This window comes from Giraffa tippelskirchi, chromosome 6 (genome assembly GCF_054371585.1).
Source record: "Giraffa tippelskirchi isolate mGirTip1 chromosome 6, T2T-mGirTip1v1.2.pri, whole genome shotgun sequence".
Taxonomy (NCBI): domain Eukaryota; kingdom Metazoa; phylum Chordata; class Mammalia; order Artiodactyla; family Giraffidae; genus Giraffa; species Giraffa tippelskirchi.
The window spans coordinates 169,886,915-169,901,702 of NC_137280.1; the positions used below are offsets into that span (position 1 = coordinate 169,886,915).

Consider the following 14,788-nt stretch of genomic DNA (forward strand, 5'->3'; position numbering starts at 1 on the left):
AACTGTGGGAACATCTACACACTGCTAGTAAAGGACAGATATAAGCATATGACATACACATTTTGAAAAGTAATCTTTTACCAACTATACAGTTTAAGTAATAGCTCCTTGTGTTAATGTATGTGTTTCTCACAAATGATTATTTTATGCATTCTTTACACACATGCTTTTAGGTGTTTTTTTTTTACTTTATTTCTAAGGAGTTTCCTCATGTCACTTAACAAATTTTTCTACTAAAATTTCCCCTTTGGAAACAGGTTGTTGAATGTTTTACATAATAGTCCCCAACTTACTTTAGACACTGAAAGATCTCTTACCAGTCAGTCATCTGTTTCTTAACTTGATCTGCAGTATCCGTGGTTAAGAAGGTATTGATTTTCTTAACTGTGAATTTTCAGATTCACAAAGTTGCAATAATACTCAAATTATCTCATATGCCTTCCATGAATATGTACTGGTTGTTTACAATTTGCTTTTGCTAAATTATATACAAACCTACATATATATGAACACATGGACACAGACTGTAAATACTTACTTGTATTTTTTTCTGAATCATTTGAGAGAAAGCTGCAGAGACTATGCTCCTCTACTCTTAAATATTTCACTGTGTATGTCCTAAGGGCAAACAAGTGATCTTATATAACTATAGTAAAATTTTCAAAGTCAGAGAATAACATTGATTCAATATTTTCTAACCTACAATCCATTTTTAAACACTGTCAGCTATCCTGATAATATTCTTTAAATGTCTTACCATCCCCAATCTGGGATCACACACTGCATTTTGTTATCGTGCCAGATGACAAAAATAATACAGTTAAGTCATGTGTTTGATGTCCTTTAATCAAGAGAAAACAACCCATGGTTGGGGAAATGTGGTACCTCACAAGCAGTGGAGCACTGTTCCTGAGGGGGCGGCCCACCCAGCTAACTACATTATCTTCACTTTGCTTCTTGAATTCTTGGACAAGACTTTCAATTAAAACAGAAATCAACAGATTCTGGTACTCCAGCCTTACAGCTGTTTGTCTCTGGAATGCTTTTCTTTCCCCTTGAGTCCACAGTTCCAATTAGCCTAGGGGAGAAAACTTAAAACCCCAGCAGTCCAGGGGTTAAGACTTTGCCTTCCAGTTCAGAGGATGTGGGTTTGAACCCTGGTCAGGGGGCTAAGACCCCACATGCCTCCCAGCCAAAACAACAACAACAAAAACTCCAAAGCGTAAATCAGAAGCAATATTTCAACAAATTCAAGAAATACTTTTAAAAATTGGTCCACATCAGAAAAGAAAAAACTGTCTTTTAAAAAAATGTTCTTATCAAGTTCTGAGCATCGGCTCCCAATCTGGCAAACTTCTGACCATAGAACTACTTAGAAAAGCCTTTCCAATTTTTGTCAGGTTTCAGCTGGTACAAATAACAAATATACCTGGTGGTACTGAATAAACACATGGAGGAAAAAGGCATCCCCACTACCCTCCAAAGATCCAGAGCCACTCCCAAAGATAGCAAAAGACAGACTCAGACAAGTCTCCCAGAACTGACCACAGTTGGTAAGACCCTCCTTGCAAATGGAGTACAACTCACATTTCTGTCCAGCCGTATTTGAGGGGCTCCAGACCTGATGCCTGAGCTGCCTGCATATGTAAGAACCTAACAACCTGTGTGCCCCAGGCAGAGAGAGAACCAAGCCAAGCTCCCAGAACACAGAAAGGAGACAAACAGGAAGGAAACTACTGTTCCCGGGAGAGAAAGAACCAAAAAATGGGCATCCCAAACCAAACCCCTAAGAGTATGGATGTGGAAAGGAAGAGACCGTGTGAAAGTCACCTTTGCTAGGTTCTCCGGAGGCCTGGACAAGCTGACTCTGCTAAGGACTCTCACCCTACACAGGCTCTGGCCAGTTTTCCCAGGATGCCGTCGACAGGCTCTGGAGTGACTGGTGCTTAAAGAATAGAGTGTAGCTCTCATATCTACCAAAATTTGACAAGGCTTTCTATTAATTTTAATTTTAGTTTTGTCTTGGTTGCTTAAGGGAATAACTGGTAGCAGTTTACCACAGAACCCCAGGGATTCCCACCAACCCATAAACTTTCAAGGACAAACTTTTATGTATGTGTGTGTGTATATATGTATACACACACACATACAGTATTCTGGTTGATGACAAATAAGACAATTTCTGTGTCAAGGTTTTGGTGATGGGCCCTTTAGAGGGTACAACAGGGAAGACTGTACCATGCTCATTTCTTTGAAAATTGAGGAACATGTTTCTTAGCTAAGTCTTGGATTTCTCAGAGTCAGATTAATACCTAATAGGGATGTGCCACTGGGTTGGAAATTTTATGATGTTCTACAGTGGATCTTGTTGCATAGAAATTTTCTTGAGGTTGGTGGGTGATCTAGCGTCCATCTACCCCATTCCACGACCAACTTATTCTAGCATGGGAGTCTTACAATTAGGTAGCAAGAGTTCTAGCAACTTCTAAGCACAAGAGTTCTAAGAGCTTTTAAACACAAAATCCATGCCTACCAATTTTGTGAGATGTGGCTTCCCAGGTTCTCATTAGCAATATATCTCTTACTCTTTCCATGAGAATATTTATGTATAGTGGCAGATACCCTAATAGTGTCTAATAGTGTCTAATACCCTAATAGTATTAGTGTCTAATACCCTAATAGTGAATAGTCTGATTTGTCCATCGTTAGATTCTTATGTGCCATTGGTCATATAAGTTTGGACTTTTTGTCTTATTTCCACATGTTTTTCAGTGATTTATACTATGGACTTACCTCCAGGTTTTATGAGTCTCCTAAAGGCTGCCAGCTTGCTTTGTTAGATTGAGGGGTAGACATCATTTTCCTTTGAAATAGTCCTCTGTAATTCAAACAGACCTCCCTTTTCTGTATGTCTATGCACAGGTCTTGAGAACTGTAAATGTCACGATGAGAATCTGGAGTCTCTCCCACACTAATATACACCCTGTGGATATGTGGGATTTCTCACACCCCAGTTTTCCACCCAGAAGGATGAGGAAGGACAAACTCGAAGGGCTCAGAACGCAAAATAAGTGGAGCTCAATTCGAGAGAAACTTACCAGAGATGCTGGAGAATAGTCAAAGGGGTTCCGTAGGTATCTTCACCAGCATCTACTGTCCCTGGAATCTTCATCAGCTGTCTTTGAACATCATTTCATCCCCCAAACTATCAAAAGACAGAAATATTACAATTAAGAGTGAGTTTGACGTCCTCCATTCAAGGGAAACAATGTATTGGTTGGAGCAATATGGAGCCTCACAGGCAGAGGAGCACTGTTCCTGAGGAATTTGGGGCAAAAGTAAGTTTTATAGAGTAGTAGAAGTGGAAAGAGAAAGAGAATGGTTGACTAGTAAGTTGAAGATTTCCTTCTAGAGCCAGTAGGTCCCATTTTCCAGGGGAAGGTACGCAAACTGAAGCTGAGTTGGAGGATTTTCATTGGTGTATGTTAGGATTCCTTCATAGGAAGGAATTACGGGAATGTTTCCTGTAATAGGTTGATGCAGAGTTTAGATTTGCCATGTGACTTGGGCCACTGGGGCAGCCACCATCCTATGGGTCCGAATATATGAATTTACTGTATCTGTTGACTATTCTTCTTTAATATAAAATATTTCCTAAACTTTTCTCTGTTTTTTGACTTGATAGTTATGAAGGGTATGGGCTACTTGTTTTTGTAAAATGTTCTAATTTGGATTTGATTGCTGTTTCTTCATGATTGGAGTTATGTTATGCACTTTTGCAGGAATAACACAGAAGTAATATTGTGGCCTCCTACTGCCTTGAATCAGGAGACATAATATTTTGATGCTAGCTTCATTCTCTTCGGAAAGGAGGTCTCAAGTCAAATCCTCCACTATAAAGTTATCAGTTTCTTCTTTACAATTGAAAACTAATTTGTGAAGAGATACTTTGAGTTCACACTACCCTTTTCAGAGTCAATATTCTTCCCACCAGTTTTACCATCCTTGGATGATTCTTTATAGCCATACAATTCTTCTTTATTAGTCATCATTAAAAGGTAAAAGAGCTTAGACTTCTTCCCTAATTATTTATTCACTTTTATATCTGTATGGATGCATGGATTTTTATTTTATTCCATAGTCTATAATATATTGCTAATTTCATCTATATATCTGTATGGATGCATGGATTTTTATTTTATTCCGTAGTCTATAATATATTGCTAATTTCATCTATTTTGATGTCAAAGTGTCCCAGACTTTCCCAGTGGAGGCCCCTTTGAGAAACCTCCTCTGCCGCTTTTACATGTGCCTATGTAACCCTGTCTCTGCCCTGAAATTAGCCATTCCTCCAAGGAGCACTAGATTCTTATAGTTGAAAATAATATTAAGAAACTAAAATCTGTAAACTAGGTGTACTCACTGTGACAGATAGACCATAGCATCTAGTCCTATTATATATATTAAACATATATATATATATATATGAAAGCCAAGCTCCTCACTGTTTGATAAAAGAATTTCAAATATAAAAATAAGAGAAAAGTGGTAGAATCCTGCAGTAATGGAATTAAACTACAAGTTTCAGTAAAAACTCATCAAGTTATAGTTTAATGGGGAATACAAAAATAGATACAAGTAACAAATATACTTAAGCACACATATATATTCACGTATATTTGTATCTATTTTTATATTTGTCCATTGATCCATCCAATAATAGTATTTTACAATGTGTTAAAACAAGTACTTCCCTCTTTCCTTTAGAATGAATGGACTCTTTGCAGTTCTTATTCTCTCTGATTAATTCTTAGAGTAAGTTTATTGTGTCCCTCAAAAAAATTTAACAGGAATTTTGATTGGGATTGCTTGAGTTTGTTTGTAACTATATGAAAGTAGAATTAGATAAGTCCTGAGATAAGAAGTCCAAAGATCAGGATCTTAATACTGGCTACATAATTAGATAGATAAATCATCAACGGCAGATTACATTCTAAATAAACTATACTCTTCTCACCTGTAAAATGAGTATAATAATACATGTTACAAAATATTGTCAAAATAAACAAATGAAAATTGTGATTATTATTTACAAATATATTTTTCTCCTCCTTTCAAATTATTTTCCAGTTATTTCCTATATATCACAAAAAGACAAATCCCAATTAGTTGGAACTAAATAAATCTAAACAAACACACTCATAGGATGATGACCTCATTTATTTCATGTTTAAATGATATGAACTGTGGCATCTGAATTATAGAGCAACTCTATTTCAGATCCTTATACTTATATTTTAATTAAAAAAAAACTTTAGCATCTTTAAATTATATATAGTGTGGATTTTATCTATAAAACTGTGCTTTATAAATCTAGAGAAAGCAAGAATTATCTAACCATATCATTGTTTTAACAATTTTAGAAACTAAAATAATGAAGTAACAGAAGAGACAAACAGACATACTAAATTAAAAATAACAAATAGAATATGTACACACTTTTTAAGTGTTCCAAGCAATCATTTTTTAAAGTTCTTAGTGACTAAGAAATTCTGTCCTTCACATTGCTGGGTCATTTTTGTTATGGTAATGAATGAATTTAGTCCTCAAATTGAAAAAAAAAAAAGTATACTGCTTCTTTTTATAAGATTTATTTTTATTATGTAGTCCTTTGTGAATCTTAACTGGGAGATGGTTTTCTTCAAATATTATTGCATCCACATTTAGAAGGGCCTGCTTTACAAAGTACTGACTGATAATGTTTTCCAATCAAGAAAGCCCTTGAAACTGTTCAGCTTGTTAGGCATCTGCTATTGAAGAGTGCATCCATCTCTGAAAACAAGATGCAAGGAAACACAGTCCTCATTTTCTCCAGCAGTTAGTTGCTCAAAAGACTACAGCCATTTCAAGAGGTGCTAGATGTGCATGCATAAGGCTTGATCATGCTAACAATGAAGAAGTATAATGAGCATTTATGATTTGAAGAGTTTCAGAAGGATGCAAATCAGTATCCTATCTACAAGGATAAAAATATCCCATCAAGTTAAAGAGCAATTTTGCAGATTTTAAGCTTATCATGAGCATTAAAAAAAAAAAACACACAACAACAACCAGTGTTTACTACCCTTGCTGAGAGTATATCGCATCAGTTAATTTCCCCAACGGGAGAGTACTTCAGAAATATCAAGGACTCTTATAACTCTTAACAGAGTACACAAGTAGGGCAGGGAGTCATGATAACAGTTGGGAAATATTATCCGAGAAAACAGGGTATACATTTAACTGTCAAAAGTTAAGAGCAAGGAGATGCCATTCATAGTATCTTTATTCATTTTCTACTGCTGTATAACAAACTACCGCAAACCTAGCTACTCAAAACAACATGCAACAATTCTGATTTAGTTCTACTGGTGAGAAGTCTGGGCAGAAGTGTCTGGGCTCCCTGCTCAGGGAGTCCCAAGGCCAAAGTCAAGAGGCCAGCTGGGCATAGCCCTTATCAGGACACTCTGGGGAAGAATCCATTTCCAAGTTAACTCCCAACTGTGCCAGAATTCAGTTCCTTACAGCTGTAGGACTGAGGAGGAACAGAAGAGAAAGAAGTCACCAAATCTCTCACTAATAAGACAGGATAAGTAAATAGTAGCAAAGTACACCACCCAAAGTATGTCTCATTGGCATCCTGAGTATTTTTTTTTTTAATAAATTTATTTATTTTAGTTGGGGGCTAATTACTTTACAATATTGTAATAGTTTTTGCCATACATTGACATGAATCAGCCATGGGTTCACATGTGTTCCCCTTCCTGGACCCCCCACCCACCTCCCTCCCCATCCCACCCCTCTGGGTCATCCCATTGCCCCGGCCCTGAGCCCCTGTCCCATGCATCGAACATGGAATGGTGTTCTGTTTCACATATGATAATATACATGTTTCAAAGCTATTCTCCCAGAACGTCCCACTGAGTATTTTTAACTCGTTATTTTTAAGAAACAACAGACAAAAGAGAAGCTCTGAAAATCTAGTAAAAGTTTCCATTTTGTAAGAGACACTTACATTAACAAGGGAAGAATCCATTTGTAAATATAAGTGTCTCTTACAAAAGGGCAACTTTTACTAGATTTTCAGAGCTTCTCTTTTGATCAAATTGCCAACATCCGGTGGATCATCGAAAAAGCAAGAGAGTTCCAGAAAAACACCTATTTCTGCTTTATTGACTATGCCAAAGCTTTTGACTGTGTGGATCACAATAAACTGTGTAAAATTCTGAAAGAGATGGGAATACCAGACCACCTGACCTGTCTCTTGAGAAACCTGTATGCAGGTCAGGAAGCAACAGTTAGAATTGGACATGGAACAACAGACTGGTTCCACATAGGAAAAGGAGTACGTCAAGGCTGTATATTGTCACCCTGCTTATTTAACTTATATACAGAGTACATCATGAGAAACGCTGGGCTGGAAGAAACACAAGCTGGAATCAAGATTGCCGGGAGAAATATCAGTAACCTCAGATATGCAGATGACACCACCCTTATGGCAGAAAGTGAAGAAGTAAAGAGCCTCTTGATGAAAGTGAAAGAGGAGAGTGAAAAAGTTGGCTTAAAGCTCAATGTTCAGAAAACTAAGATCATGGCATCTGGTCCCATCACTTCATGGGAAATAGATGGGGAAACAGTGGAAACAGTGTCAGACTTTATTTTTTTGGGCTCCAGAATCACTGCTGATGGTGATTGCAGCCATGAAATTAAAAGATGCTTACTCCTTGGAAGGAAGGTTATGGCCAACCTAGGTAACATATTTAAAAGCAGAGACATTTCTTTGCCAACAAAGGTCCATCTAGTCAAGGCTATGGTTTTTCCAGTAGTCATGTATGGATGTGAGAGTTGGACGGTGAAGAAAGCTGAGCGCAGAAGAATTGATGCTTCTGAACTGTGGTGTTGGAGAAGACTCTTGAGAGTCCCTTGGACTGCAAGGAGATCCAACCAGTCCGTCCTAAAGAGATCAGTCCTGGGTGTTCATTGGAAGGACTGATGTTGAAGCTGAAACTCCAATACTTTGGCCACCTCATGCGAAGAGTTCACTCATTGGAAAAGACCCTAATGCTGGGAAGGATTGGGGGCAGGAGGAGAAGGGGACGACAGAGGATGAGATGGTTGGATGGTATCTCCGACTCGATGGACATGGGTTTGGGTGGACTCCGGGAGTTGGTGATGGACAGGGAGGCCTGGCGTGCTGCAATTCATGGGGTTGCAAAGAGTCGGACACGACTGAGTGATTGAACTGAACTGAACTGATCCATTTGCACGGATATCTCTGTACCAGGAAGACGATGACAAAATCTCAAGAAACTCGTATCAGTAGAAAAGCAAGACTTAAACCTGCCTTGGAGGAGGAAATGGCAACCCGCTCCAGTATTATTGCTGGAAATTCCATGGACAGAGAAGCCTGGTGGGCTATGGTCCATGGGATCAGAAAGAGTGGGACATGACTACGTGTGTACACGCACGCACGTGCACACACACACACACACACGCAGATAAACCTGCCTAATAACCCATCGCTGTTTTTACTGTGCTTTTCCTGGTAACCTCGGGTAACTGACCTCCCACACCCTTAATAGCTTTCTTTTGTCTGTAGCTGGAGATGGTATTTAAGATGGCATCTTGGGCCATTTTGGGGAGTCACTCTGTTTTCCTGAGTCTCTCTTCTGTACACAGGAGGTAGGCAGGTTATTAAACTTCTGTTTATTTTTCTCTACTAATGTGCCTTTTATTACAGACCATCTCAGCCAAGAACCTAGAAGGGTAGATGGAAAGTTATTTTCCTCCCTTATAACAGAAATTTCTTATTCTTCCCTCGTTCTTCCATCCTACCTTTCTTTACCTCAGATGCTCCATTTGCCACCTCTACAGAAACATCTGAATGAATGGCACTCAGTAATTTTCTTTAAAGTGAAGGACAAAACTATAAACCCACCTTCCAGTCCTGCTGTCTACTCAGGCAGGCACATACTGAGCTGCTGCAATGAAAATGCCTGCTACTTTTATATACCATGTCTATTTTTAGTGACACTATGCAAACATCATTTCTGGAGTTGATAAATGTTGAATAACTTCCTAGTACATTACCATTAAAGCATTTTATCATACTGTAAAACAGGCACTAATTAGTACACAAAATCAGGGACAGTTTTTGTCTTTCTGTTATAGAAATCATGAAAAATTTCATATTTAGTATCATTCTTGATGTGTGTTCTTTAGAGAGAACTACAGACCACTCATAAACTAATTTTGCAAAGCCCACACATTCCTGGATCATTAATGACATGTATTTACACTGCAAGTATTTTTAAAAAGGATATATTGAAGTTTTTTTTTTCATTTTTGCTACATAATCTTAGAATCATAATCATAGGTTCCGTAAATGGGCCTCCAGTTTTCTACAAATATTTCACATCAGTAACAATTAAGCTTTCCTTCAAAAGTAAATGATTTTTTAGAATGACAGTTTCCAAGGGGAATGATAGTAAGTCCTCATTAGTTACCTATTTTATACATAGAAGTTTATATATATGTCAATCCCAATCCCCCAATTCATCCCACCCTACTCCTTCCTATTCCCCTTGGGTATCTACAGGTTTGTTCTCAATGTCTGTGTCTCTATTTCTGTGTTGCAAATGATATCATCTTTACCATTTTTCTAGATTCCACACAGATGTGTTAATCAATGATATTTGTTTTTCTGACTTACTTCACTTTGTATGATGGTCTCCAGGTCCATCCCCATCTCTGAAAATGACATAATTTAGTTCCTTTTTATGAACATGTCTGAGTAATACTCCATTGTATATATATTCACCTCATCTTCTTTATCCATTACTCTTTTGATAGGCATGTAGGTTGCTTCCATGTTCTGGTTATTGTAAATAGTGCTCAAATGAACATTGAGGTGTATGTATCTTTTTGGATTATAGTTTTCTCTGGGTATGTGCCCAGAAGTGAGATTGCTGGGTCATTTGGTAGCTCTATTTTTAGCTTTGTAAGAAACTTCCATACTATTCTTCATAGTGGGTATACCAATTAATATTCCAAGAAAGAGGATTCCCTTTACTCAAATAAAGATGCATTTATTCTTCATAGATTTTTTGGATGAGGGCCATTACGATCGGTGCCATGAAATTAAAAGATGCCTGCTCCTTGGAAGAAAAGTTATGGCCGATCTAGACAGCATATTAAAAAGCAGAGACATTACTTTGCTGACAAAGATCCATCCAGTCAAAGCTATGGTTTTTCCAGTAGTCATGTATGGGTGTGAGAGTTGGACTATAAAGAAAGCTGAGCACTGAAGAATTGATGCTTTTGAACTGTGGTTTTGGAGAAGACTCTTGAGAGTCCCTTGGACTGCGAGGACATCCTAAAGGAAGTAAGTCCTGAATATTCATTGGAAGGACTGATGCTGAAGCTGAAACTCCAATCCTTTGGCCACCTGATGCGAAGAACTTACTCATTGGAAAAGACCCTAATTCTGGGAAAGGTTGAAGGCAGGAGGAGAAGGGGACGACAGAGGATGAGATGGTTGGATGGCATCACCGACTCGATGGACATGGGTTTGGGTAGACTCCGGGAGTTGGTGATGGACAGAGAGGCCTGGCGTGCTGCAATTCATGGGGTCGCAAAGAGTCGGACACGACTGAGCGACTGAACTGAAGATAAGAAAGAAGAAAGATGGCACGAGATAACAAAATAAACAGTTTATACAGAAGTCAGAATACTGGTAAATCCGTAAAAAAGAAAACAAAACGAAAAACTGAATAGCCTGGCTGGAACATCAGAAGAAAGTTTAGTTACAATTCTTTTTTAAAGTAAATATCTACCTAGCACAAAAACTGAGGTAATATAGTAAGGATAAGTATGAACAGATAAAGAAAAACAATGCTTACAAGTTCAGGCAAAGATGTCAGTGAGGGATTAAAAAGTTATAAGCAGTTAAGATACTAAGACCTTGTTTATAATACGGATTGACCATAAAACTGAATATAATACGCAAATGTGAGTAACTGATTACAATCAATTCAAATTAAACAGATAATATTTTTGAGCAAGAACACAGTTGTCTCTTACCCAAAATGAAATTTACATTATTTTAAACCTATAATTTCTGTATTTTAAAAACTTAGTCCGTTTCTTTACTTTTTTTTTCTGGCCACAGCAAATCTGATGCTACACATCCATGACTTCTATGCTTCCAACTCTCACACCTACACACACACACACACACTCAAAGCTTCTATGTATTCCTCAGAATGTGTGAATTCTAGTGCAACTACATAAGCATAGAGGCAGTCTAAACACAGTGCTGTGCTCTGTAAGTCCTACCTCAGATATTCCCAATTTTTCCCCTTCAGTCTGCATTTCTTAAGTCACTGGTGGTATCCTTTATGCAGGAGTCCTTTACTAAAGTCTTGCTTCATATGTGAAGTTTATTACAAAGTTTTAGATATAACCATATTTCTCACTAGCTGTGCCATCAAAGTAAGTGTATGGGTATGAAAGTGTGAATAGCCTATAATGGCATAGTAGGATATTTCATCAGAGCATTTGTGTGGCATTATATTGAAGATTCCTATAGCTAAGAAGCAGCTATTTTTGAGTGTCTATGATTGTACAGAGGAGCTCTTCTGATATTTTACACAAATTACCTAATTTAATGCTCACAAAAAAAGCTATTAGGTAAAAATTATTATTCCTATTGTACAGCTAGAAATTTGAGGAACAGAGAAATAACTTCCACAAAATCATCATATTTAAGAACATATTGGACGCAAGCCCTATTTTATCTTTCTTTAAAACTTATACTTGGAACCACTTTGATACTGTGTACACAGAAATAGGATAGCAGAAAAGGAAATGGCTCACAACATAATTTTACCTAAAATCAGTCTTCTCCTAATGGGATGTTAGTTAAAGCCAAGATAATTATCATTACTGAAAAATATCTTAAAAATTTTCTAATCTTGATATGACTGAAAAATAAGGGGGACTTTGGGATATTCTGAAAGAGGGGAACTGTCACTTGCCAGTAGGTCTAAGTGATAATAAGTAAAATGCAATTCTTTAAAACAGTGATACAAGTCCCTCACTTAACTGGGTTCATTTACACCTCACTAAACTGGGCTTCAGATAGGGTGGGGGGGGTAGTTTAATCACTCAAACAAGTCCAAGTCTTGCAATCCTATGGACTTTAGCCCGCCAGGCTCCTCTGTCCATGAGATTCTCCAGACAAGAATCCTGGAGTGGGTTGTCATTTCCTTCTCTAGGGGATCCTCTTGACCCAGAAATCCAACCCCAGTCTCCTGCATACAAGGTGGATTCTTTACCAACTGAACTACCAGCAACGCCCTCAGATAGGATATCACAAGATAATAATTTCTTGAATTATTCATGAAAGAGATTCACGAACATTTTCACCTTCTGAAGAGAACACTTTGTACCTTAAACTGATTTTATTTGTGTATTTCAGGCAGATTAAGAAAGGCATAGTATAAATATACTGAAATATAATAGTGTACTAAGACCTAAGTATATTCTGCAGTTGTTGCATTGCATGATAAAAATAAAAAGTAGCTGGTTAAGTGGAGACAAAGGGAAATCAAAGGGTACAACAAAGAATAACAGAGCAAAACAGTAAGGAGAAAGTGGAAAATTCAATCTGTTACTTGTGAAGCAAACAATAAACACCAAGGAAGACCTTCATACAAAAGTCAGGAGATATTAAGACACCAGAAGGAGGAATCCATCCTGGTTTTAGTTAATCATTTAAAACTAGCTCTCCATATAGGACAGAATGAATTACTCATCTATATATATTTGAGTGGGCTTCCCAGGGGGCATAGTGATAAAGAACCTGCCTTCCAATGCAGGAACTGTAAGAGACGTGGGTTCAATCCCTAGGTTGGTAAGATCCTCTGGAGGAGAGCATGGCGACCTACTCCAGTATTCATCCTGGAAAATCTCATGGACAGAGGAGCCTGGTGCGCTACAGTCTACAGGCTCACACAGTCGGGCATGACTAAATTGACTTAGCACGCACAGCATGCACGCATATATTTGAGTAAAGGAGCCTGACTTCTCAGTGGAAAGCACTTTCAGCTCAGGCCCATAACGATTCCCCAGATGATGTTACACAGAACCAGTTAAAATGAAGTAAAATTTTCAGGATTTTTAAAAATAAGTAAGCTTTTAGAAAGGATATACTAGTTTAAGATTTACATAAAATTTGTGAAAACTGTACTTTCTGGAATTCAGAACCAAAATCCAGCTTTCCTTATTAATGAAATCTTACATTAGGATAGTGTAGTTGTCACAAGCAATAGTTAACTAAGGTTTATACTTTATCCAGATTTCATTAGAGCCCCACACAGGACGCCACACTACACTTAGTGATCCTGTCTCCTTCCGCTCTTGGCCACGGCACTTTCTCAGACACTCCTTGTTATGAGTGAATGACATTGAAAGTTTTGAGTACTAATCATATATATTTTTAGAATGAACCTTAACTGGAGTTTGACTGATGTTTTTCTCTCATGGTTAGGACTGAGGTTGGGTTATATTTGCAATAGAAATTACAGAGACACAACTTTATTTATTTATTTATTTTTTTAAATAAATTTATTTATTTTAGTTGGGGGCTAATTACTTTACAATATTGTAGTAGTTTTTGCCATACATAAGATATCAGTCATTACTAATAGTAAAGCTATAGACTTTTCATCAAACAAAAAATACTTCCGTAGAAGAAAACCCTAGAATAGATAGAAGTTAATCACCACAAAATAAACTACCAAGTGAGAAAAAAAGAAGGCAAAAAAAAAAAAGAAATTACAGAGACAAATGTCATTCTTGTCATAGTCTATCAACTGAACACAATATAACTTGGTATCACTTTTCAGGTTAATCTTGACCACCTGGCTGAAATAGTGTTTGCCATATTTCTCTGCTGCATAATCACTCTTTTCTTCTTCAATGCCATATGGTACTCATTGAAGCATAGCCTATGTATAGACCCCATTAAAGGAGTAGGGAGATAAAGACCACTTCCTTGAGAGCACAGTATCTACACAGATTCTTTCAAATTCTTCCACTTGGAAGAACAGTCTATTTTCTCCATTTGTTTATTTATCCAAACATTTATTTATATCAGTATGAACTTAAGTATTTTATACTGTAGCTTATAGTTCAGTATTATATTATTCATTTTGTAGTTCAGTTTGCTTTAGGTTTAGGTTTTGGGAGCTCTTTCAGTAGGCTCCTGTGTTTTTTTGAAACACTGGTTTGTTTTTTTGAGCACTTCCTTACCTTTCTATCAGTATAAAATGCTGCTGGCTCATCTTATGTATCTGCAGTCAATAATTTCTCCAAGGATACTTATTTTCAATAAAGAATATAAAAGTTTAAAGATATGTACAGTAAATATAATACATATGAATACAGATATAGTTTAGATGTTCTATAGCTCAGTTCACTTCAGTCACTCAGTCATGTCTGACTCTTTGTGATGCCATGGACTGTATCAGTCACTTCAGTTCAGTTCAATCACTCGGTCGTGTCCAACTCTTTGCGACTCCATGAACCGCAGCACGCCAGGCCTCCCTGTCCATCACCAACTTCCGGAGTTTACCCAAACTCATGTCCATCGAGTCGGTGATGCCATCCAACCATCTCATCTTCTGTCATCCCCTTCTCCTCCCGCCCCCAATCCTTCCCAGCATCAGGGTCTTTTCCAATGAGT

The 14,788-nt window shown here is 37.5% G+C and overlaps 1 protein-coding gene across 6 annotated transcripts in view; it reads left to right on the forward strand.

The window, feature by feature from the left end:
• Positions 1–14,788, forward strand: part of LOC145509654 (uncharacterized) — a 641,798-nt gene that overhangs the window by 145,207 nt on the left and 481,803 nt on the right. The window lies entirely within an intron of this gene.